Source organism: Mirounga leonina, unplaced genomic scaffold, assembly GCF_011800145.1.
Source record: "Mirounga leonina isolate KUSES-001 unplaced genomic scaffold, KU_Mleo_1.0 Mir_165, whole genome shotgun sequence".
NCBI lineage: Eukaryota > Metazoa > Chordata > Mammalia > Carnivora > Phocidae > Mirounga > Mirounga leonina.
The window spans coordinates 8,392,391-8,419,058 of record NW_023270415.1 but is presented as its reverse complement, the minus strand read 5'-3'; the positions used below and the strand labels follow the sequence as shown (position 1 = coordinate 8,419,058).

The 26,668-nt window shown below is 40.2% G+C and overlaps 1 protein-coding gene and 1 long non-coding RNA gene across 2 annotated transcripts in view; both read right to left on the bottom strand.

Annotated features, from left to right (window-relative positions):
* The window catches only part of XKR4 (XK related 4), a 417,256-nt gene that overhangs the window by 267,597 nt on the left and 122,991 nt on the right, over positions 1-26,668 (bottom strand). The gene's annotated exons all lie outside the window — the stretch shown is intronic.
* On the bottom strand, positions 1,148-3,393 carry LOC118014831. Its single transcript, XR_004680389.1, has 2 exons — positions 1,472-3,393; positions 1,148-1,359 (listed from the first exon to the last, which is right to left on the bottom strand). It is a non-coding gene; the product is annotated as an uncharacterized LOC118014831 (long non-coding RNA).

The window sequence follows — 26,668 nt, the reverse complement described above, 5'->3', positions numbered from 1 at the left end:
CTGCCTGCATTAAAGTTCATCATAAATCTTTGAGAGAAGAATCTTGGAATAAGATGCAGTCTAGACAGTGACTGAGAACAAACATTATAAAAACCATGCTGGCCTTTCTTTTCCTTAATGGTCAGTCTAAAAAAAACCAGTGTGTTGAATATTATTTTCCTGGTACTTTAATTGTTGCTATAAAAATAAACGCAGTAAAAACTAACATGACAGTTACCAAAAAAGCATGCTTCCCTACCATCTATGTAATAAATGGTATAAATCCATTGTTAGAACAATGAGTTCATGCTCATTCTGATCCTCCTAGGCTACTGTATTAAAATCAAATAAAGGGTAATGGACTTCCTTCATGGTTTAGAGATTTAGATCTTGATTTTTTTAAACTCATTTTGTGGATTTTCCCCCAAATCATCAAACTTCTAAATCATTAATAAGAAATAGCCACTTACTATTTTCCAAAGCTATACGGGTCTATAGGACACTCTCTTTCCTAGCTCCATAACTACTGATCTCATTCAATGTTATTTAATGTCTAAAGAGAGTTAACAGGTTGAGAGTGGCAATGAAGACAACACTCCATATAAAACCTTGCAGAAGAGCCAGTTGCCACTTAAACGCAATTTGAAATTCAACATCCTCTTTAATATTCAGCAGCTGAAAACTGTCTCTGACTCCATGTATCTTGACCTGAAATGAATGTGGGTTATTTCCAGAGGTCTGGATAACACCAGAAAGTGACGGCATTGGTGGGAGCCAGTAACAGAAAAGGACCATACCTATACCTACACCTATACCTATACTTATAACTGTACCTATACCTATTCGTGTTCTAATTCCTATAGCTTCTTGAGGGTATATCTGTTTCTCTGTTGGATCCTTAAAACTGCCACAGTCTGCTCAATAAATATTGTGGAATCTAGGAATATATTGTTCTCCCAGAATTAAGAATGAATTATGATGACCACAGAGAGTGGCATAATACCAATTCGCTGTCACAGTGCCCAATAATAAGGTTTGCATTGTGGGGAAAGGATCATTTATTATCATGGATCACCTAGTATGTACTAAGTCCTATCTTCATTTCTATTTTAATTGAACATCCTAAAATTGACCATTTATTGTTGATACTACATTTTTGCCATTTCAAACAACATGATCAGAAGCCAAAGGATGTATTTAGATATTAGAAAGTAAAAATGGTAAAATTATACCTATTAAAAATCTTTTTAATTTAGGAGAATCCACAGCCAGTAGAACCAGAAGGATGTACTAGATGAACTGAGATGATGATTCTGGGTCAGGCCCATCTGAGGTAAGTCTAGGTATCTTCACAGGAGTTAAGGCACTCATCCAGTGCTCCTAGAGAGAAAAGTCTCTTATGAAGTTCTAAATTAGACATCCAAAGATACAGAATCAGGACATCCAGAGCCAGAGTGTGAAAAAGCAAATAAAAAAAGGAGAGTCAGATGACCTGTTTTTGTAGACATTCCTCAGGATCTAGGGATTTCTTTACAATATGTGTGAGTCATTCTGTCATGTTATTGTTGGAAGAGAGATAATTTTGGTTTTATGTGTGGAAACCAACATGCAGCATTCTTTCTGAAAAAAAAAAAAGTGGGTTCTTTGATTCACATGTAGTTATCCTTAAGCTGTCTCTTCACACTTTTAAAATATCCGTAATAACTTTCTAGTCAAACCATCAGAAACTTAAGACACTTTATCTGAAAGAATTATGAAATTTTAAAATGACCTTGAAAATGTATATTAATTTAAAGGCTATTCAAATTTTACTGGATAAGAAAAGCATCATGCCACTTGTTAATGTTAGAAAAAAGAGTTAACTTCCCTGATCCAGATAATTTCCCTGATCCAGAAGATATAAAGAATTAATAAGCAATTTTCCTTAGTTACTAAAGTGGTTTAGTTTCCCACTCACATTCTTATACATTAGATTATCTCAAGTCAAATGGTGCTAAAGATGTGTAATTCCATGTACAAACAAAAGTAGTCAATATGGATATAAAATAAGTATCACAAGAGTTGACACATTAAGTCTATTTCACCTTCATATAGTTCTCTGTGGACATTTTCTGGTGCATCTTCAAATGATGTTTAATATGATGGAGATGACAGACGGTTGGAAAGAACATGATCTGTTATGAGGGAAGTCCCAAAGCTTAAAACTCAAATGGCACTTTGAAATTGTCAATCCATAAGCCACATGAGCAGCATCATGCACTTGGTCTAGGAATGGAGTCAGCTCACTGGGTGAATGGGGCCCATCATGAAAATCAGGAATTCAGAGACTCAACTGGAAGGTCACGTAAAGTAAGGCTGAGGCAACCATCTTGACTATGTCTAACTTGAGTGGACAAAGCCAGTCTACAGAGAGAACAATGATGTTTCCATAAACAACAACAACAACAACAGAAGACACAAAAGCCCATTAGGTTCTAGCAAAAGGGGCAAAGAGAGAAAGAATCATTGCTTTATCTCTCATGACTTCCCAGTTTCAGATTTAGCTCTTCATGGATATTAACCATATTCACATCCTTAAATTGTATGACTTGCCCCTTTTGTTAGCTTGAGTTAGTTTCCTTTTATTATAACCAAACATTTCCTGACCAGGATATGAACTTCACGAAAGTGGGGGTATTGCCTGTTTTGACAATGACTTAAGAACCATACTTAACAATCAACAAAGATTGTGAATGAAATAACTACATAGAGAGAAACAAATTGCACCAAAGGAATCTGGGAAGGATAAGGTGGTGAAGATAGAAGCAGAGAAAGGCCTTCAATATTGGGTAGGACTTACATAACAAGAGAGAAGTTTTAGGCCAACAGTGACACCAGCAAAGTGTTTCAGATTTGTATTTAACCAACATTTAGTGTGTGCCTATGATTCAGGAGTGGTACTAAGTGATTTCAGACATAATTAACAGAGTGGATCACTTTGCTGTTATGCCTCAATGCCTTAACCACACCTTAAAAATACTACCTTCCTTTGCCAATTCTAGGTCCCAGAAGGCCTGTCTTTATGTCTCCTGAGACATGATCCTAAAGTGGCATATGGAAAGGGATGGTTCACAAGTCAATATGGGATAACATTGCTCAAGGCCACCTACTCTGAAATTACAGCCTGCTTACCTTGGTCATTGTAGCATTTTATATATATTTCAAATTAACAGAGATGGAAGTGAGTCTGGAAAAAGCAGAGAAAAAAAGGAAATAAAAGTTTAGCTTATGTGAAGGAATATTAAGTTTAAAAATATGCTGATACATATATCTACTTGTATGAAAACATTTAAATTATTTACATGCAGGTGTCCCTATGAAACATGCCAAAAAACCCTGAAGATAAATGAAGCAGAGTAAAAATATGAGTACTTTGTGAAGTAAAAAGGCTCTGCATAAACACAAGGCACTTTTATTGTTAAGTATTATTTTGATATGCAATAAAATATTCATCACTGAATGAGAGACATGGAGGGAAAGCTGTGTGTAATGCAATTTGACTTTCAAACTTGGCTGACACGTCTGCTAATCCTGAGCTATGATGCTAGTAGCAGCAATCACACATATGTATGAATGTCAAATGACAGAAATTAAATTACAGAACAGAGGATGAATGCTCTTCGGTGGGGATGAATCAGCTCTTTAGAAAGCATATATAGCATTGTATGCCAAGAGAAGGAAATATTAAAAGCATTATTAGAAACTGGGATTCATGTGAAGGATGACAAGTGTCCCAGGAAGAGGCTTCCAGGCTCTCTCCATTGGATCTTTGGTAGGGGTAAATAAGAAGAAAGAAAACAATGTAAGTAGTCCCATCTGGTTATTCAAAGTAACCCAGTAGAGTTCTGTGGCTCACAAGAGAAAGAGTAAAGCACTGTGCTTGTAATTGGGAACTGCAGAGAGGCCAGATCTTTCATCTGGCAGAGAAGGCAAGGTGAATGGAGGCATAAAGGAGACCGAGGGGTTCCAGCACCATCTCCTTGAGTGGTTAGTTAGTCAGGTCATGTTAAGAGAATAGGGGACTTAGAGTTGGAGGATCCAGGTTTCACTCGACTCTATCACTTGTGGGCTGTATGGGCCCAAGAAAGACATTTAATTTCTCAGACATGGTTTCTTCATCAGAAAAATGATAACAATAATGCTTTTCACCCTAAGTAAGGAATTCTGAAAATCAAAAGAGCTAATAATGTTTGGAAAAATACTTTCAAAATGGGTGTTATAAAATCCATCATTAAATAAAAATCTGTTGAGGAGTCCCAGGGCAAGTTTGGGGTCAAGCAGTTTGGGAAGTGGCAGGAAAAGGGGTCACACTCCCAAATAATTCCAGGAAAACTTCTAGCTCACAGCCCCTCCATCTTCCCATCTACAATGACCACTCGATGAACCTTAGATGACTTCATTTGCCACTTGGAGACACATTTTCACTTTCAGAACTCCCTTCATTATTCATATTAACTCAATTTCTCCTCTTCGGCTTAAAAATATTGGTGAGGGGCAGGGAAAGGAGGAAAAAGACAATAGCAATACTCATGCAATTTTTCTTGGCCCTCATCTCCAAAGAATGCCCTTGCCTTAACCTTACCCTTTTGGCTTGGATTTCATGCAATTCTCTCCAGACAGGAAAAGTCTTATCTCTCCTTCTGCAAGTCTGCACTCAGCTCACCCTAGGGAATCTCCTCCCAGAAATCCAGAACACAATGAGTAAAGAGGAATCTCCATGGTGCCCTGGGTGGTGGATATGGCACTTCTCATTCTTATGTTGCAAATGAAGAAGTTTGAAGCTAAAAGATTGAGTGACTGATTCAAAGAACCACGCTCTGAGTCATTGTTGAAGTCGAAAATGGAGTCCAAATCTCTTCAATCTGTACTAAAAGTTCAACGAGGTCTTCCTGAGGCCCAGAAACTCCCCAGAATGCTCATTAGTTTCCATGGTTGTTGGAGGAATTTGCTTTGTACATCCAGGTTTGAAAAACAGAGGAAAATTTACATGTCCAGTATGAATTATAAATCCCTTTCTAGGGATTAGGATGAGGAAACCTGTTCTAGAAGCCACAAAGTCAAGAGCTGATCAGTCCATTTGGTCTTTCTGCAAGTACAGCTGACTACAAATAGATGGGACCAGGATATTCTTTCATCCCTTTCCCCAAATTATGTTCTGCCTGTGACATCCTGGGGAAACCATACCATATTCTCTTCTCCCACTCCCCCTTGCCTCTGTGCTTCCCTAATGACCTGCCTCTGTGCTTCCCTAATGATCTGCCTCAGATTGTGTCAATTGCTACTGAGCATCAGAAGATTCTCATCCACATCAACCTGGCTCTGAGTACTCCTGCAGGCCCTTTTCTGTGTCTTCACTTCAACAGTATATGCCAGATACTGTTAGGTGCTTGGGACACAACAATGAACAAAACTGGTACAATCCCCAAATAAAAATATAAAAGGTAGAGGTTATCAAAGGAGGAAAAGGGATAGGGGTCAAAGGGTCTGGTGTGTGTGTGTGTGTGTGTGCATGCACATACACATGCAAGCTCACATGTACACTATTTTAGATAGGGTGGTCAGCAAAGATGAGAGCTGAGTGGACACCAGAGAAAGTAAAGGAGTAAGCTGGTTGGAGTAAGAGCTTTCTAGGAAAACTTGTGCATTCCAAGCATGCTGGTACAGAGAACAAACAGGGGACCGCAAGGCTGGAGAACCATGAGGGAGGGCCAGAGTAATGGGAACTGTCAGGGGCTGGTTGCATGGAAGGCTAAGAGAATTGTGCAAGACTTTAAGGACTTTACATGTCATTTGGGAAATTCAAATTTCAGATGGGAAGCCATTGGGAGGTGGTTTTAGTCCCCCCACTCCCCAGTAGTTGGTTTTGAGCACAGAGTAAAATGATCTGGCTTGAATAGGAATACTGTGGCTACAGGGTGGAGAAGAGATAGTTGGCAGGAAGATCAGTCACAGTACAAGTGGTCCAGGTGACATAGGATGGTGACTTGGACTAGGGTGTTTGAGGTCAAAATGGTGAGAAGAGGCTGAGTGGGGCATTGCTAAAATCGAGCTAACTGGAGTTGATGACAGGTTGGGTGTGCCATGTGAAAGCAAGAGAGGCGCCAAGGAGGACATGGTAACTCTGGGCCCACTCCAGCATGGATCTTCAGTCCCTCCCTGAAAGGGGAGCACTCTGGGGCAATAAGTCTCTGTGAAAATTCAAGAGCTCTGTTTTGGAGCTGGTAAATGTGTTGTGCCTGCTCAATCTCCAAGCAGAAATGCCATACAGGCATAAAGAGCAGGAGAAACGGGGCCAGCAAAAAAGCTGAGAGGTGCAATCAGTGAGCTCAAGAACAAGTGAGAGCCGGGATTAATTAGCTGGGAGACATGTGGATCATTTCTTTTAACTTGCTGTACAGCACTGTAGGATTTTTTTTTTTAATATAAAAGAGTTTTTTCCTTACTCCAGAAAGGATATGATGGGTTTTTTAAATTATAAAATACCCAAAAATGTAAGATAGGAATCAGAATATTTAATACTCAGTTTACAGCCATTGCTTATTTTTTCCCAAATGTTCATGAAGGCACATGCACATGTAATAATTATTGTTATAATGCTTATTGAGTGCTTATCATGTGTGTGGCAAGCACAGTGCATGAATTTACATGCATGTCTCACTTCTCACCACTATGTGTCCGAGAGAGCCTGCAATCACCCTCTTCTTAGAGTTGTCCCTGTGGCAGAGGTATGACTGGAACTCAGGTTTTTTGATTCCAGAGCCTGGTTTCTGCCTATAACATTCTTAACCCTTAAAGAATTGCCATTAACATGTGCCTATTGAACAACAGGAGCTCCCGTTCATTGCTGGCAGGAATGCAAAATGGTGTACCCACTCTGGACGACAGTTTGGTGGTTTCTTACAAAGCTAAACATACTCTTACCATACAACCCAGCAATCAAGCTCCTCAGTATTTACCCACATGGATTTAAAACATTTGTCCATACAAGAACCTGCATGTGGATATTTATAGCAGCTCTATTCATAATTGCCAAAACTTGGAAGCAACCAATGAAAAGACAAGGAAGACACTTAAATATATATCACTAGGTGAAAAAAGTCTATCTGAAAAGGCTACATATTGCATGATTCCAACAATATGATGTTCCAAAAGGCAAAACTAGAGGCTGTATAGAGAGCAGTGGTTGTCAGTGGTTTGTGGAGAGGGAGGGATGACCAGGTGGAACATAGGGAATATTTAGGGCAGTGAAATTACTCAGTATGATACCATAATGGTGATACATGTTATAAATTTGTTAAAGCTATAGAATGTAGGAGTGCCTGGGTGGCTCAGTCAGTTAAGCGTCTGCCTTTGGCTCAGGTCATGAGATTGAGCCCCGTGACAGACAAGCTCCGTCTCCCTCTACTCCTCTCCCTCACTCTCATGCTGTCTCTCTCTCTCAAATAAATAAGTAAATTTTTTTAAAAAAGCTAATTAACAGTAAATGTGCCCCTTAATATAAGCCCTGTGATTATGTTAGTGTGGGTTCACTGATTATAACAATGAGAGCTGCATGGACAGAGCCTTCCCAGAGAGCTGGGGGTCCTGGAAGGCAGAGGATGGGACCAAAGAGGATTATTCTCCAGCCTCAAGATTTAATGGAATTTACCTTGTTCGGTTTTGGACTACCGTTTGAACCTTTCTTTTTTTCCTACTTCTCACTTCTAGAATGGGAATGTCTATCCTCTGCCTGATCCATCATATTTTGGAAGCATCACAGATGTCTGTTTTCACACGTTCACAGCTGGAGAGGAATTGACCCTCAGGATGAATCATACCTCAAGCCTCATACCTAGCTGACTTAAAGATACTTAGGTGAGACTTTGGACTTGGGACTTTTTGTTGAAATGTGTTAAGATTTGGGGCAGGGGGATGTTGTGAAGGAATGAATGTATTTTGCATGTGAGAAGAATTTTGGAGGGTCAGGGGTGGAAGGCTTTGGACTGAATGTTTGTGTCCCCTCAAAATTTGTATGTTGAAGTGCTAACTCCCAATGTTGTTGTAGTGAGAGATGGGGTCTCTAAGAGGTAATTAAGGTTAAATGAGGTCATAGGAGTAAGACCTCTGATAGGATCTGATAGGATTCATATCCTTAAAGGAGAGCTGTGTCTGTGTGTGTGTGTATGTGTGCGTGTGCATGTGTGCATGCAAGCATGTGCACACATGTGTAGAGGGAAGGCCATGTGAAGGTGCAAGAAGGTGGCCATCTGTAAGCCAGGAAGAAAGTCCTCACCAGGAATCAAATCATCTGCACCTTGATCTTGGACTTCCCAGCCTCCAGAACTGTGAGAAAGAAATGCCTCTTGTTTAAGCCACATAGGGTGTGGTATTTTGTTACAGCAGCCCTGGTGGACTAATGCAGTGTCCAATATCTTTCATTCAGCTTCTGAAGTGTTTGAACTGTGTTTTTATATTTATTTTTTTAATATATGTGATGGTATTTGGAGATGGGGCCTTTGGGAAGTCATTTAGGTTAGATGAAGTCATGAAGGTGGAGTCCCCAGGATGGGATTAGTGTCCTTATGAGAGACACCAGAGAGCTCGCTCTCTCTCTGTGAAAGCACAAAGAAGACATCATGTGATAGCACAACAAGATGGTTGCCACCAACATTCCAAAAGAAGAGGACTCAGAATGAAACCTACCTTGCTGGAACCCTGATCTTGGACTTTCCAGCCACTAGAACTATGAGAAATAAATGTCTGTTGTTTAAACCAACCAGTCTGTGGCATCCTGTTATGATAGCTGAGAAGACTATGACACTTATTATGATTTGCCTCAAGTAATGGATACCTCCATATAGAAATCTTTTGATAACATTTTTGATAATATCCATAGAATAAATTCTTAGAACTAAAATTGCATGCATGCTTCCTGTGCTTCTCACTGCCAACCATCCCCTAGAACCCTGGGACCATTTTAGAGTCTTGATGCAATGCAAGCACATGTTCTTCCCCCTGCATGCTCACCAAGGTTTTGAGTTATTGTTTTTTAAGTTATTACCATTTTGAAAGTGATAATGGCGTCTCATCAATAATTCTACTTGTATTTCTTTGACTATTAATGAATATTTAAAACATATTTATTTACTCAAAAATCCCATTCCTTTTTGCAATCACTATCCAAGTGACTAAGAATCTAGATGGCACTTCTTCTAATACTGTCTTGTTAAATGTCTCATCTCATTTCCTCTCTCACAGATGATCTACCAAGTCCTGAGGTCAGCCTATCTCCCTCTAAGACTCAGAAGACAATCAATGCTGACACAGTTGGAATGGAACTGGGACAAAGCTCCCGCAGGCTGCCCCTCCACCCAGACCCTTTGTATTCTATTCATAACATTATACACAGTAGAAGGACATCAGAGAGGTGCTAATGTTGACTTCTACTCCCAAGTGGAATCTCTGAAGACATGCATACCAGTAAGAACAGGAGCAAAGCTACAGAATCCTATGGGGGACTGAAAAGAGATCCAGATGGGATTAAGTTGAAAGAAAGTAAGAACAAAGCAAATGTTTAACAAGTGAATAAATGAATGAATGAAAGTTGCTTTCATCTTTTGGCACTTATATCTGGCACTAAAGAGTTTAGAATATAAGACAGTTTTTTTTTTTTAAGAGAGTCTATTTTTTTAATTAGTAACATTTTAAGAAAAGATAAGAACTAAAATTTTAGGACTTAAAGATTTGGAAATACATTTATAGCCATAATTTACTATTGTTGTCAGCATTGCCATTGTTGCTATACATAGCTAGGAAGTTAGGATCATTTTTACAGTTTAATCTACAGACTAGTAATCATATTTACATATTAGCTATAATAGCTATCATTTATTAAGTATCTACTATGTATTAGACGTTAAGTACTTTATAAACAGTATCTCCTTTGATTAAAATCTAACTCTGGAACCCTGAACTATCAGGGTAGGTGGCATGGAGAGGGATTTTCATTAAGTTCCTTCAGCGAAATATGAGTAATAATGGAGCCCTTGGCTGAATGATCACAACACCAAAATTCTGTCATTAAGATTTTGAAAAGAAGAGAGTATAAAGTCAACTGAACCTCTGAGAAGGTCAGAAATTCCACTTAGGTGGGAAACAAAATACACACCAGGGACACTGGTTGTCCCAGGAGTCTCTAAGCCAGTCCCTGAAGGAACTGTGTTCCTGGGCTGAAGGGATTGCAGTAAGACAAAGGCTAGCTTTTGAGGGCTTAAGAGAAAACACTCTGTTCACTCATAGTTGAGGTGCTCATGCAAGTTCAAGAAAAGGGAGAGCAGCAGCAGTGCAAGGACAACTGAGGCAGCTCCAGGGCAGGAAAAACAGCCACTGAGTGTCAACACCCCGACATCTAATAGTAAAACTTACAAGTCTCAGAGACAAAGAGAAATTCCTGAAAGCAGCTCGGGATAAGAGGTCTGTAAACTACAATGGTAAAAACATTAGGTTGGCAGCAAACCTATCCATAGAGACCTGGCAGGCCAGAAAGGACTGGCATGATATATTCAGAGCACTAAATGAGAAAAATATACAGCCAAGAATACTATATCTAGCTAGATTGTCACTGAAAATAGAAGGAGAGATAAAAAGCTTCCAGGAAAAACAAAAACTAAAAGAATTTGCAAACACGAAACCAGCCCTACAAGAAATATTGAAAGGGGTCCTCTAAGCAAAGAGAGAGCCTAAAAGTAACATAGACCAGAAAAGAACACAGAAAATATACAGTAACAGTCAACTTACAGGCAATACAATGGCACTAAATTCATATCTTTCAATAGTTACCCTGAATGTAAATGGGCTAAACGCCCCAATCAAAAGACACAGTGTATCATATTGGATAAAAAAACAAACAAACATCGATATGCTGTCGGCAAGAGACTCATTTTAGACCCAAAGACACCCCCAGATTGAAACTGAAGGGGTGGAAAACCATTTACCATGCTAATGGACATCAAAAGAAAGCTGGAGTGGCAATCCTTATATCAGATAAATTAGATTTTAAACCAAAGACTATAATAATAAGAGATGAAGAAGGACACTATATCCTACTTAAAGGGTCTACCCAACAAGAAGAACTAACAAATTTAAATATCTATGCCCCTAACATGGGAGCAGCCAATTATATAAGGCAATTAATAACAAAATCAAAGAAACATATCAAGAACAATACAATAGTAGTAGGGGACTTTAACACCCTCCTCACTGAAAAGGACAGATCATCTAAGCAAAAGATCAACAAGGAAATAAAGACTTTAATTACACACTGGACCAAATGGACTTCACAGATCTATTCAGAACATTCCATCCCAAAGCAACAGAATACACATTCTTCTCTAGTGCACATGGAACATTCTCCAGAATACATCACATCCTGGGTCACAAATCAGGTCTCAATCAGTACCAAAAGACTGGGATAATTCGTGCATATTTTTGGACCATAATGCTTTGAAACTTGAACTCAATCACAAGAGGAAAGTTGGAAAGAACTCAAATACATGGAGGCTAAAGAGCATCCTACTAAAGAATGAATGAGTCAACCAGGAAATTAAAGAAGAATTTAAAAAATTCATGGAAACAAATGAAAATGAAAACACAATTGTTCAAAATCTTTGGGATGAAGCAAAGGCGGTCCTAAGAGGAATGCATATAGTAATACAAGCCTTCCTCAAGAAACAAGAATGGTGTCAAATACACAACTTAACCCTACACCTAAAGGAGCTGGAGAAAGAACAGCAAATAAAGCCTAAACCCAGCAGGAGAAGAGAAATAATAAAGATCAGAGCAGAAATCAATGAAATACAAACCAAAAGAACAGTAGAACAGATCAATGAAACTAGGAGCTAGTTCTTTGAAAGAATTAATAAGATTGATAAACCCCTGGCCAGACTTACCAAAAATAAAAGAGAAAGGACCCAAATAAATAAAATCATGAATGAAAGAGGAGAGATCACAACCAACACCAAAGAAATACAAACAATTATAAGAACATATTATGAGCAACTCTATGCCAGCAAATTAGATAATCTGGAAGAAATGGATGCATTCCTAGGGACGTATAAAGTACCAAAACTGAAACAGGAAGAAATAGAAAACCTGAACAGAACTATAACCACTAAGGAAATTGAAGCAGTAATCAACAGTCTCCCAACAAACAAGAGCCCAGGGCCAGATGGCTTCTCAGGGGAATTCTACCAAACATTTAAAGGAGAATTAACACCTATTCTTCTGAAACTGTTCCAAAAAATAGAAATGGGAGGAAAACTTCCAAACTCATTTTATGATCCCAAAACCAAAGACCCACTAAAAAGGAGAATTACAGACCAATATCCCTGATGAATATGGATGCAAAAATTCTCACCAAAATACTAGCCAATAGGATCCAACAGTACATTAAAAGTATTATTCACCACGACCAAGTGGGATTTATCCCTGGGCTGCAAGGTTGGTCCAACATCTGCAAATCAATCAATGTGATACAATACATTAATAAAAGAAGAACAAGAACCATACGATACTCTCAATAGATGCAGAAAAAACATTTGACAAAGTACAGCATCCTTTCTTGATTAAAACTCTTCACAGTGTAGGGATAGAGGGTACACACCTCAATATCATAAAAGCCATCTATGAAAAACCCCTAGCAAATATCATTCTCAATGGGGAAAAACTGAGAGCTTTTCCCCTAAGGTCAGTAACATGGCAGGGATGTCCACTATCACCACTGTTATTCAACATAGTACTAGAAGTCCTAGCCACAGCAATCAGACAACAAAAAGAAATAAAGGCATTCAAATCAGCAAAGAAGAAGTCAAACTCTCACTCTTTGCAGATGATATAATATTTTATGTGGAAATCCCAAAAGACTCTACCCCAAAACTGCTAGAACTCATACAGGAATTCAGTAAAGTGGCAGGATAGAAAATCAATGCACAGAAATCTGTGGCATTTCTATACACCAACAACAAGACAGAAGAAAGAGAAATTAAGGAGTCGATTCCCTTTACAATTGTACCCAAAACCATAAGATACCAAGGAATAAATCTAACCAAAGAGGCAAAGGATCCATACTCAGAAAACTATAGAATACTCATGAAAGAAACTGAGGAAGACACAAAGAAGTGGAAAAAGTTCCATGCTCATGGATTGGAAGAACAAATATTGTGAAAAAGTCTATGCTACCTAAAGCAGTCTAAACATTTAATGCAATCTTTGTCAATATACCATCAACTTTTTTTCAAAGAAATGGAAAAAACAATCCCAAAATTTGTATGGAACCAGAAAAGATCCCGAATAGCCAGAGGAACATTGAAAAAGCAAAGCAAAGCTGGTGGCATCACAATTTCGGACTTCAAGCTCTATTTCAAAGCTGTCATCATCAAGACAGTATGGTACTGGCACAAAAACAGACACATAGATCAATGGAACAGAGTAGAGAGCCCAGAAATGGACCCTCAACTCTGTGGTCAACTAATCTTCAACAAAGCAGGAAAGAATGTCCAATGGAACAAAGACAGTCTCTTCAACAAATTGTGTTGGGAAAATTGGACAGCCACATGCCAAAGAATGAAACAGGAGCATTTCCTTACACCATACACAAAAATAGACTCAAAATGAATGAAAGACCTCAATGTGCAACAGGAATCCATCAAAATCCTTGAGGAGAACACAGGCAGCAACCTCTTCGAACTTAGCCACAGCAACTTCTTTTTAGAAACATCGCCAAAGGCAAGGGAAGCAAGGGTAAAAATGAACTATTGAGACTTCATCAAGATAAAAAGTTTTTGCACAGCAAAGGAAACAATCAACAAAACCAAAAGACGACCAACAGAATGGAAGAAAATATTTGCAAATGACATATCAGATGAAGAGGTAGTATCCAAAATCTATAAAGGACTTATCAAACTCGGGTGCCTGGCTGGCTGTCATTAAGCATCTGCCTTTGGCTTAGGTCATGATCCCTAGGTCTGGGATCAAGCCCTACATCGGGCTCCCTGCTCGGTGGGAAGCCTGCTTCTCCCTCTCCCACTTCCTCTGCTTGTGTTCCCTCTCTCGCTGTGTCTCTCTCTGTCAAATAAAGAAAATCTTAAAAAAAAAAAAGAACTTATTAAATTCAATGCCCAGAAAACAAATAATCCAATCAAGAAATGGGCAGAAGACATGAACAGTCATTTCTGCAAAGAAGGTATCCAAATGGCCATCAGACACATGAAAAATTGTTCAGCATCAGGGAAATACAAATCAAAACCTCAATGAGATACCACCTCACACCAGTCAGAATGGCTAAAATTAACAAGTCAGAAAACAACAGATGTTGGCAAGGATGTGGAGAAAAGGGAACCATCCTACACTGTTGGTGGGAATGCAAGCTGGTGTAGCCACTCACAGCATGGAGGTTCCTCAAAAAGTTGAAAATAGAGTTACCGTACAACCCAGCAATTGCACTGCTGGGTATTTACCCCAAAGATACAAATGTAGTGATCTGAAGAGGTACATGCACCCCAATGTTTATAGCAGCAATGTCCACAATAGCCAAGCTATGGAAGGAGCCAAGATGTACATCAACAGATGAATGAATAAAGAAAATGTGGTATATATATATACATTGGAATATTATGAAACCATCAAAAAAAATGAAATCTTGCTATTTGCAATGACGTGGATGGAACTAGAGGGTATTATGCTAAGCGAAATAAGTCAATCAGAGAAAGACAAGTATCATATGATCTCACTGATATGAGGAATTTGAGAAAAAAGACAGAGGATCATAGGGGAAGGGAGGGAAAAATGAAACAAGATGAAACCACAGAGGGAGACAAGCCATAAGAGACTCTTGATCTCAGGAAAAAAACTGAGGGTTGTTGGAGAGGAGGGGGTGGGAGGGATGGAGGGACTGGGTGATGGACATTGGGAAGGGTATGTGCTATGGTGAGTGCTGTGAATTGTGTAAAATTGATGAATCACAGACCTGTACCCCTGAAACAAATAATATATTATATGTTAATAAAAAAATTAAAATAAAAAATAATAAATAAATAAATAAATAAATAAATAAATAAATAAATAAATAAATTTATGGGGTTTTTGTTGTTGTTGTTGTTGCTCTCTTTAAGACATTGGCTTCCAGAGTTTTGAAGCTAGTCCCCTTGTCGGGTTCAGTTTCCCTGTGGGGAAAATAACGGTTTATTTTTTGCTATCACCTTTCTTAGTATGGGGAGGTTCAAATAATTCCAAGCCACCTAAAGTTTTAACCTCCCATTCCATTTAATCATGTTTACTCTTGCTGTTTAACCCCTGTTTTTCATTTTCCCCCACCCCAGACTTACCCTTTCTAGCCTTCAAACCCCCCCAGAACAAACAACCACCCAAGCTTGGGTCTTTTTTATCTGTCTGCTAGGCCAGGTACGTGTCTTTCTCGGGATGCTGTAAACTGCCCACAGATTCATCCTCCTAAGTGATAAAGCCCTTCAGCTCCAAGTCTTTAAATACATTCTTTATGTATCAGAGAACATGTAGACTACTTTGTATTTGAATGTTACCTTTGGTGTCCATTATCTTTCCTTCCCCTTCTCATTTTGCTAAGATTTTCTTTTTTTTTTTTATTTTTTAAAAGATTATATTTATTTATTTGTCAGAGAGAGAGAGAGAGAGAGAGAGAGCAAACACAAGCAGGGAGAGTGGCAGGCAGAGGGAGAAGCAGACTCCCCACTGAGCAGGGAGCCTGATGCAGGACTCAATCCCAGGACACTGGGATCATGACCTGAGCCGAAGGCAGACGCTTAACTGAGTGAGCCACCCAGCCTGCCCAAGATTTATTTTTCTACAGCAGTTTTATGTTCACAGCAACGTTGAGGGGAAGGTACAGAGATTTCTCATATACTGCCGGGGCCCACACAGGTAGAGCCTCCCCTATTATCAACATTTTTTTACAGCTAATGACTACATTGACACATTATAATTACCAAATGTCCATAGTTTACTGCATGGTTCACTCTTGGTGTTAGACATTCTGTGGGTTTGGCCGAATGTATGATGACATGTATCCATCATTATGATATCATGCAGAGTAGTATCATTGCCCTAGAAATCCTCCTATTCATCCCTCCCCCACAGCATTTGGTGGTGTCTGTGTTCTGGATTTTGGCCATTCTAATAGGTGTATAGTTGTATCTTGTTACTGTTTTAATTTGCATTTCTCTAATGACATATGGTGTCATTATTATTATATGCCAGGAGGAGTTATGGCTGGATATATAAATTTGGAAATTTTTCAAATTATTGAAGAAATGGAAATGGATGGGTTTCTAAAAGAGAACACTCAGCATGAGAAGAGTTTTGGGGCAGAACGTTAGCAGAACATCAATATGTAGAGGCCAAGGGAGGTACGGGAGCACAGGGAAACCAGAAGGAAGAGCAGGAGCAGAGCAAGGGCAGTGTAGGGAGGAAAGTGCAGAGACACGCTCCAATTCTTGGGGGTTGGAAGTCAGCATAAAGATGCTGCTTGCTTTTCAAAGAATGAGAGGCATTTCTAAATTGCTCTGGGCTGCAGACAGTATGTCTTTTGCATATAAAAAAGTATCATATGGTAGAGCATAGGGTTTATTGATATTGATCTGTTGCCTTCCTTTTCTATCTGAACACAATTTGAGCTATCACCCATGACCAAACAACAAGACACTTCGTGTATCAAGTGACATGAATTCATGACATCTCTACCTAACACAGAGCAGTGAAGCTAAGAGTGTTTTTCAAGCTTTAGTATTCTGAGAATCAACTGATATTTCACACATCGCCATAAAAATAAATTATATAATTGTAAAGAACAAAGAACATTAAAACAGAGGTCAAATGATTACATTTTTCATACAGATTAATATGAAAAAAATAAAAGGTTCTAGTTAACCATGGCCATTGGAAAGATAATCTTAAAATTTATTCACCAAATGCATCAATAACTAGTAGAGTATAGGGAAACATATAGGTTTTGAAGTCAAACAGATTTAGAATTGGGTCTTAACTCCAACATTTACTTATTTGCTACTTGTATGACCCTAGAGAAATTATTCGTGTTCTCTGAATCTTATTTATTCACCCTTAAAATGCAATCAGAATAGCTTTGTTGCCAACATAATTGGACAATATTTGAGGTTTTAATTTATGTTGTTTTTATTTTTTCTTGTATGGGGCAGATCACTGACTGGACTCTGATATTAATTCTCTACTTCTCCTTTTAATAATAGAACCACTTCTTCCATAGGGGTTTTAGCTAGGTTCATGGAAGCCAGCTCCTGGCCATGCCTTGCCTGTCGTGCAGCTAGGAGTGGCCATATTAAGTTCAGGGCAAAGGGAATGAGCAGAGGTGGTGTGTGTAACTCCAGGTCATCACTTTAGCCATGCTTACCTTGAATTCTGCTTCCTGCTCCCTGCTGGCTGGAAGATAGTATAGCTGGATCTTGGACCCAGAGATGGAAGCCACATGTTCTGGATGGTACCATTGGCCTCTTAGGGCACAACTGTACATCTAGCTGGGTAACCTACCTATTTTTGAATTGTTTTAGGAAAGAGAGATAGAAACTTCTATTTATTTAAGCTACTGATTTGGGCATTGCTTTGCTACTGATTAATTCTCATTTTCATCTTTGCTCCCCCAAATCATGCTAGTTCATAGTATCATTGCTTCAGAGGAAATTTGTGACCAAATTTCTCCCTCCCGCCACAAAAGCTTAATTCCTTAGAACTTGGAGGATTTGGGGAGGAAGCAAAAATAACAAAAAAAAAAAAAAGGATTCTCTGGTAGAAAATAAAAAAGGTGTCTTGCAAAAGCAGCCGGAAAGTGAGATTGTCAACCCCCTCTTCCCACCCTCAGCCAAGACTAAAAAATATTTCTTCTGGGGTTAGGGGAAGAAAAGGAGACTTCTAGCAGCCAAGGTCATGATATTAGGGCTGGTTTCTTACAGCCTTCTGGGGAGAAAATAGGACCCCATAGTAGGAGAGGCAAACAGAACCCATACCATTGCAAGATTTGATGTCCACAGGATGGCCATGAGCAACAGAGTCTGTTGGACCTGGAAGGATACTTCAAACCATGGAAAAGAAAGACTAAACAGATTCTATGTCAAACAGTTACCCAGGAGCAGAGGCTCCTATCCCCCTAACCCCAGCACTCTGGTGATACCTAAGAGCTAGAACTGGGTACTACCATGGGGATTGAGGAGAAGGCCACACAGAGTATGACAGGTTAATTTTCTACCAGCCCCAGAAGCATGACAGGGTCAGTGACATAAATCAGGTGGAGTCATAGAAGAGAAAGTGATTATTTCTTTCACATTTAATATTGACAAGATTTTGACATCCTCCACCTGGATAAAATGAATTAACAAATATAATATGCATTGTACAGTGTTCATTCCCTCTGAGCCTTATACTGATCATCTACTTTATGCTAATGAGCAAGGTATGAAAGTACTTGAGATATAGTCTCTGTTCCTTCATCCAAGGAACTCAGATCAGTGAAGGAGAGCAAAATGGGTACAAAGTTTTCTATAAAGCCCTGTGGAGTCAAAAAAGAAGTTAAAAACATCTCGGCCTTGGATAGTTGACCACTTCAAATCTGAGTAATATTTGAACTAGCCCTTGAAGCAAGAAGTGAAGGCAGAGAGGACAGGAGGAGAGGATGAATTCCCTACACTGAGTCCACAATGTTTAACAATACACAGGTGACAGGGGCGCCTGGGTGGCTCAGTCGGTTAATTGTTTGCCTTTGGCTCAGGTCATGATCCCAGGGTTCTGGGATCGAGCCCCGCATCAGGCTCCCTGCTCAGCGGGAAGCCTGCTTCTCCCTCTCCCACTCCCCCTGCTTGTGTTCCCTCTCTCGCTGTCTCTCTCTCTCTGTCAAATAAATTAAAAAAACAATACACAGGTGATAGGTGGCCACAGGGTTCTGAAGACCATCATCAGAGCAGTGGCAGCACCATGATTGAAAACAGCATTGGAAAGAGAGAGAGATGGGCAGAGAGATGGTTAGCTGGTGGCCTGGTTTCCCCACAACCCTTACTCTCCTCCATGAAAATCTGGCCTTACTTGTGCTGTAAAGATCAATAAAAATTGTCTAGGTGAGAAGTGGGGAAGGACAGATACAAAGATCAAGAAGGAGGAAATGCCTAGTGTTCAGGGGATGGTGAGCAGCTGGGGTGTGGGATGGTGAGCAGCTGGGGTGTGGAGAAGCTGGAGGCAGATGGGGAAGGATGGAGGGATGGATGGAGGGCAGGTGGGAATCAGGGGTCCATCCAGGGCACTGCACTGATTTTAGCCAATCAGGGCTGGTCATCCACAGCGTGAGAACAAGATTTGTTAGTCGTAAAGCCTGTGTTCACAGGGAGTCCACCCAAGGCCTCGTCCATGTGCTGACACTTGGTTATCTTTCGTCTGGACCAGTGGCTTAGGGGATTCCCTTCACATCTGCTTTTGAAAGGAACCCCAGCCTCGTCTGGATGGCACTGGAGTCAGGTTGAATAAATGATCGCAGGGGTTATAGGAAGTGCACACATGGTTAATATGAAGTGCTCATGATGTAGACTGGGAGACACAAGGCCAGAAACCGCTGGAAATCAGGACCAGTGGGGGACTGCATGCAGTCTCATAGGGCCCCACTTTCACAGTATTTCCCATACAAAAGGAAGAAGGGGAAAGACAACAAAGCACCATGTTCCCATCTTTCCATACAGCTTGCCCGGCATTTATACCCTCCACACCTTGTATACACCCCAACTGATCTTGTCCTGCAGAGTCCGCCCTGGACGTGTAGACTGGCAGCATCTGTGCTTTAGTCGGTGCGAACCAGGTATGATGACTGCACCACCCACACAGGACTGCAGGGAGACAAGCTCTGGGGTTTGAAATACAGTCAGACAACCACGATTTTATGCCAAAAGGCCTGAGCCGGCTCACCACAGAGCCAGACTCAGTATGAAAAGTCATTGCCAGAAGCTCCATCAGAGGCAATTTAAGTCAAGTGAGCTGGTTATCTAGGCCCACCCAGGCTTGCCAATTTGTAACTTGGCAACCAGCAACCATGTGCTTTTTTGATGGATTCTTTATCCTCTGTCACCCAGGATCAGGCTGTGGACTGGTTTGGCTTTCTTCCCCCTTTTTATTGCTGTGGCAGCGTTTCACACCAAAGTTTGCCTTCTTCGTTTTGTTGTTGTTGTTGTTGTTTTTGTTTTTATTTTGTTTGTTTTGTTTTTTTAACATGGACAGTTTGTAAAGAAAGGAGAAGGGAGGGAGTGAGATACTTGGTATTGTTGGGAAAGGTGATGCTCTTATAAATGTACCTGCAAAGGATTCTATGACAAATAAAAATGAACATATGTTTATTTAGTTCAGTGTGATCTTTTTACTCATGACTCCAGTGAAGAGCTAAACACACACACTGCTTACCAGGTACAAAGTACTGTTCTAAGCACTCTACCTCCATTACAACAACCTATGAGGCAGACATTCCTAGCAGCCACACTTTGCATTTGGGGCAATTGTAGTGGGTTGAATTGTGACTCCCTCCTCGGAATTCATGTCCACCAGGAATCGCAGAAGGTCACCTGATTTGGAAATAGGGTCTTGGCTGATGTAAACTAAAGGCAGGATGGAGATGAGAGGATACTGGATTAGAGTGGGGCTGTGTGAAGAAGGTGGCAGAGACTGGGGAGATGCAAGGGCAGGTCAAGGGACACGGGTCACCACCGGGAGCTGGGACAGAGGTAGGAAGCAGATTTTCCCTCAAAGCCTCCAGAAGGAACCAACCCAACCCTGCCGACACCTTAATTTCAGACTTCTGGCCCTTTGAATCGTGATAAAATAAATTTCTGTCGTTTTACGCCACCCAGTTTATAAAATTCATCATGGAAGCCACAGGAAACCAATACAGCCATGAAAGCCTTTGCCCTTGCTCAAGGACACTCAGAGGTAAGTGCAGAGCCAGGCAGTCTGGGTCCACAATCCATGTTCCTAATCACTATGCTGTGCTGCCTTCACACAACCAAAGGGATGTGTGGGTGTCCTGAGAGGTTCCTCAGAACCATCATACCTCGTTTCCACTGTGTGTCTTTAATGCATTTGATTATTGCAGTCCTGGTGATAAGCCATTCAATATCCCCATTTCCTACAATATTCCTGTATTTGCTTCACTGGCTGCCAGATTACAATGCCTGTTAAAATAAATATGCTTCAATTACCTTAAAATCACTCAACACCACCAGCGTTCCTACTGATATAAAACTACTGGAGTGATACAAATTTTAACAAGAGTTTGAATTTGGAAGTAATAAGGTTTTGTGATATGTGTAATGTGGAGTGATTCTCGCAGAAGACATTTAGAAATTTCTGGTTCAGACTGAAAACATTTAAGTTCAGAGGCAGTCTTCAGACTTAGCCTCAAAGGTAGTTAATTTGGGGTAACCGAAAAATCTACGCCTCTTCTGTTTTTATTAACCATTTTTAGCTCAAAATTCATGTTTGTTTTTATTTTTTATTTTTTAAATTTTTTATTGTTATGTTAATCACCATACATTACATCATTGGTTTTAGATGTAGTGTTCCATGTTTCATTGTTTGTGTATAACACCCAGTACTCCATGCAGAACGTGCCCTCTTTAATACCCATCACCAGGCTAACCCATCCTCCCACTCCCTCACGTTTGTTTTTAAGGAAAACTATTTCCAAGGTAGCTATGAGTGGACAAGGATGGAAAACAAAAGTGTTTCTCCACAAATACGACTTTGTGTTGCTTTAAACACGATAAGAACAATATTCAAACCTATAGGTTAGGCACACGCCTGACATCATTTTCAGAGCTCAGGAACTGTTAAAATTATACCAGTGTGAAATTGGAGGCTGCATCTATGTGGGTAATGAAGACTTCTACACTCCTGGTCCATGCAAGTTACATTCTGCTAATATCATCCTTGACCACAGTTTCTCAAATCCCACGCTGTATTAATTCAGACTTCCGGGGATTGATAATGGCATTGGCTTTGGTACACACCCGTAAGCTCCTCCTGGCTCTGACACATGGTTTCTGCATTTCCCATTTAGTACAGTTTTTCCTATCTAATGTTTGTCTTTCATCTCTAAGTCCACAAATGTAATAATCACAAACTCTGAAATACTGTCTTCTGCTCCTGAATTTTTTCATGGTTTATTCAGTGTGTTTGCAATAGGTATAAGCTTATTGCATTTTCTTAGCCCAATATTAAAGGAGAGTGTTCCAATGGGGTTAAGAAAACAAGGGGCTAAAGCAGATGTGGAAAAAGCATCTGAAAATGTGTCAGATTTCCCAATTTTGCAGGTTTCTCTTAAAGTCCCAGCTCAGGCAGTTGTACACTTTGTGGGTATCCCCCCATAAGCTCTATGACTGGGAAATCTGGTCCCCCCACTGTGGCAGGTATCATGGCTCTGGGCTATGAAATTACATGTGCTCTGCATGCCCAGGCTTCTCAAAGAATCAACTTCTTTCTATAGGCTGCAGTGTGAGTGCAGGCATGAGGCTACGACTTTGTCCCAGCACAGCTGATTGGCCAAGTGCTGCCCCTCATAGGAAAGGAGCCATCCATAGCCTGGCCAGTAACTTTAGCCTAATGAAACAAAGGGTGGGCTGGATCAGATTCTCCCTGGGGAATTTGGAAGGGATAAGCGACTGAGTAGCAGGACAGAAACCACGAGACATGAGGGCATCTAGATAAATTTCATTCATGGTGGAACATGGAGGAAAACTCTATGAGCTACCACTGCTGAAGTCAATGAACACACTCTACTTCCTGCTTTCTGGGGCTAGGTGTTGTAGCTTTCCCTGTATGTCTGAGTCCTTATAACAGATCTCCCTTTCCAGTTGAGTGACTTTAATTTACAGTGAATTGCCTGAATCAAAACTTGGAGTAAAAAGCAACCATGAACAGAACTTTTCCCAAACCAGTCAGCCTAGTCCTCCATATACCCACTTCCTCTCTTACAGATGCACCATCCCTCCTTCCTGTCCATGCTCCACTCACTGTGGGCAGCAAAGACAGACAAACATAGCCTAAAAAATGCAGGCACAGAGAGGGCTATGGGAGACAAAGAATCACACGAAGCCAGAATGCAGAAAGTGGGAGAGATCATGATGCACAAAGCAGAGAGCGCCAGGCCCATGACAGACTGTGGGTAGCTCATGGACACACACTGGTAGATCCCAGTGACTCGAATTTTATGTGTCAAGTGGACTGGGCTTATAGGTGCCCAGATTAAACATGATTTCTGGGTGTGCCTGTGGGGGTTTTGGATGAGATCAGCATTTGAATCAGTACCTTCAGTAACCAACTTGGGTAGGCATCATCGAATCCATTGAGGACCTAAATAGAACAAAAAGATGGAGAAAGGAGAAATATGCTCCTTTTTGCTTCCTGCTTGCCTGCATGAGCTGAGACATTGGTCTTCTGCTCTTGGATTGGGATTTACACCACTGATTCCCCTGGACTCAGTAGAGGTCTTCAGACTCAGGATGGAACTATACCACTGGCTTTCATGGGGTCCAGCTTGCAGAGCAGCAGATCATGGGATTTCTCAACCTCCATAATTGCATGAGCCAATTCCTCAGACTAAAATATCTTCATATATATTGGTTCTTATTTGTTCTGTTTCTTGAGAGAATTCTGACTAACATATCTTACCTTCTCATTGGAAATGCCTGAAAATGAGATGAGAGACACAGAGGACAAAAGAGATGCTTTTGGGGGCACTTGGGTGGCTCAATTGGTTAAGCGACTGTCTTCAGCTCAGGTCATGATCCTGGAGTTCCAAGATTGAGCCCACATCGGGCTCCCTGCAGCGGGTAGTCTGCTTCTCCCTCTGACCCTCCCCCACTCATGCTCTCTCTCAAATAAATAAATAAAATATTAAAAAATAATAAAGAGATGCTCTTTTAAGACCATGGAAAGCAAGCATCCTAACATTTTGATACATCATTATTATGGTTATTTTTTTATTTAGCTCATGAGTAATTTTTAAAGTATGGGTTTGCATTTAACAAAATCCTATTATGTAGGGAAAAGTGAAGCTTACATATGATTCTCTGTATGTTCATAAAGATAACAACATTTGGTCATTCAGCTGATGTTTCTAAACAAGCTCCATGTATATCTAATGTATGGGGGTTCTGATCACAATTTTCATTTCTCTTCTTTTTTGGCATTTTAGGGATAAAGTATCAAAGTGATTGTGGAAAGCATCTTTGCTGCTTTCCAAGCCATCTGCAGGATATTGAAAGATGCACAATTTCCAGGCTGTGAACATATAGCATGCTCCACATTCCAAACCATTGCTGGCAGCTGGGTGCTAATGGTCTCTTCCCAGCAGTGCACCCAGCTAATGGTCTCTTCCTGACACTCGGTCAAGCATCGCTAAACCAGCACATTGCCTGCCCACACCAAAAGTGAGAATTCTACTTCTGCATTTGAAGAGAGTTATCCAGAGGTCCCTCCCCTCAGCCACAAGAGCCAGGGGACTTGGATACACAGCATAATAGGAAATGACTTTTGAGAGGTAAGATGCGATCTGCGGTCAGGAATGACGAGTTTGAGATGGGGTTCAATTTTGAATCAACAATGCCTTTGTCAGGGAGACATAAAACCAGAAAGGACAAAACATCTTTCTTTTATGAATCCATCCATCCATTTGATTCTGATGTCAATATCAAAGAAGTATTTGTGAAACCTTCAGTTACACTAAATGGATCTGAAGTGATAATTGGCCCTTGGGGTTGGAAATCCACATGTGAATATACTGCAGTTAAGTATCTCAAGCTCAGCACCCTGCTCCTTGCATACATGGAATGGTAGGGTATCTTTCAAAATAGATCAGTTGGGGTGGAATTTGTAGGGTTTATAAGTACTTGTGTTCTGCAGGTGCAGACCCTGTGTCCATATTTGTCTGCACTCATTTTTCATTTGGGTCTTCCTGGATAGCACTGGAAGTATATGAAATAGACTCATGAGATAGCATCCTTCTGCCAAGAGTAGGGATCACAAGCTTCATAATCCCTCTGCCTAAAAATATGGATTGGTATGATTGATCGATCACCCCCCTCTTTTTTTGGTCATGGCTACCTCAGTTTGAACTCTGCCTCTGTCAGAATGGGAAGGTAAATAAAGCCAAATCAAAAGGATTAATAACAGTGTAAGTTAAATCAATGGTTCTTTCACAGCTAAATGATATAGGAGGGCAGCTATTCTCTTATATCAGTGATGGTTTCATTTTATTTTTTTCCCCCTCACACTAAACTGATGTGTATTAAATGAGTATTTTCATCATCCTGTCCCATTTCACTCATGATGTTCCCTGCTTTCCCAATTTACAGATGTCAAGTTAACCAGGTGTGAATAAAGAAGAGTTTCAATTTTACACTTTGATTTATCCCTCATCCTCTGATGGGAAAATCCTTGCTTATAATCCTCAACGTTTTAATTTAAGTTTATGTACACAGAAAACTAGAGTTAACGAATGCAGCTATTACTTTTGATTAGGTAAATCAATCAATCAACAATATAGACTTTAGGACTAGAAGAAACCTCATTATCATCAATTTCAAAGTCTCCATTTTAAAGAGGAGGAAGCAGACCTAAAGCAATCGGGCAGCATGTCATATGCCTTTCAGGTATAATGGCCAGGTCTCAGACATGATCAGACTGGGTAGCTGCTGGTGGGAGCACAGATGGCTCCATGGGGCTGGACAGCCCAGGGTCCATGTCACCACCAGGCCCAGGAACAGGAGATGAAAGTAACCAAGGGTGTGAGCTTTTCATAAAAGCACTATTTCCTCTTTAAAAGGTTGTCTTCTAATCTGAGATGGTCATTCCCACTTTTTATTTTTTTATTTTTTTCAGTTAAATATGGCTACCTTTATTGAGATTTGGATTACAATAAGAGTATGCTAAGACAGTAAGATCTCTCCGTGATATCTAATATGGCATAAGCTTTACATTAATAAAATTCCACAATAAAACCCAAAGCATGTAGCTTATTAGGCAAATATTGTCTCACAAACTACTCTACCCCTTTTTAGGATTAAACATCTTTTCCTAAATGTAATGATGGCTACCAGAAGCAGTGATTTTTAAAATGACTTTACTAGGAGAAATAAGAGATTTCCCTCCCTGAATTTTTTTCTGGTTTTGATTTTCTTTTTCTAATTGCTTTATTTACTGCTCTATCATATCTAAAATTCTGGGAAACCACTGCCTTAAGCCATAATGAGTCACTGGAGATTTTTAAATCAGAGAGTAACATGAACAGAGAAGTAATTTGGGAAAATTAATTGTTCTTCAGTGGATAGTATCAACTTTAGTGGGAAGAAAATGGAGTCAGGAAGCCTGCTTAGAAAACAATTGCTGCACAATCAGCACAGAGTAAGAGGAAAGAGCAAGCTGGGGGCTGGGGGTGAGCGGGGGCACAGCAAAGGCAGAAACAAAGAGAACCAGGCAAAGGGGAGACAACAGACAAAGATGACTATGAGATTTCAAGCCCAGGTACACAAAAGGATAATGATTTACATAGGGACCAGGAAAACCTGGAGAAGTTAGAAGTAAACAAACA